Source organism: Myotis davidii, unplaced genomic scaffold (genome assembly GCF_000327345.1).
Source record: "Myotis davidii unplaced genomic scaffold, ASM32734v1 scaffold164, whole genome shotgun sequence".
NCBI lineage: Eukaryota > Metazoa > Chordata > Mammalia > Chiroptera > Vespertilionidae > Myotis > Myotis davidii.
Window position 1 is genome coordinate 1,046,509 of NW_006296417.1, and position 510 is coordinate 1,047,018.

A 510-nucleotide genomic window follows, 5' to 3' on the forward strand; every position below is an offset into this window, starting at 1 on the left:
TGCTCGGAGGCCTGAGCAGGTCCCCGGGGTGCCGGGTGGGGCGGGGCCCTGGGCCCAGCTCGCCCACCGGAGGCTGAGGGGGATGCTGTTTATAAAACACCGCTGCAGTGAGGCCTTTCCTAACGGCTGCTCAGGCACCTGCTGGGTCCTGTCCACCCAGGAAACAGTCGAACCCGTCCAGCTGATTTGAGCCAAACTGCCCACAATGGCCAGGAAGCAGAGTCTCACCGATCGGTGCCCGGGCCCGGGTCTCCTGGGGGCACTGGCTGACCTCTGGGACCTCAGCTCAGGTGAGGAGGTCCCGGCTGCTCGGAGAGCCACCCAGACCCCTGTCAGCCCCGCTTGGCTTCCCTGCTTCGGAAATTCATCCATGTGTCCCACCAGCACCCGTGCCCTTGGGTCCCCGGCCTCCAATCCAGGCAGGAGAGACTCGCTCCTCCAAGGCTTTCCAAGTGAAGTGGTTTCATTTCATCTCCACCAGACAAGTTACCCAATATAATGGGGGCTGCT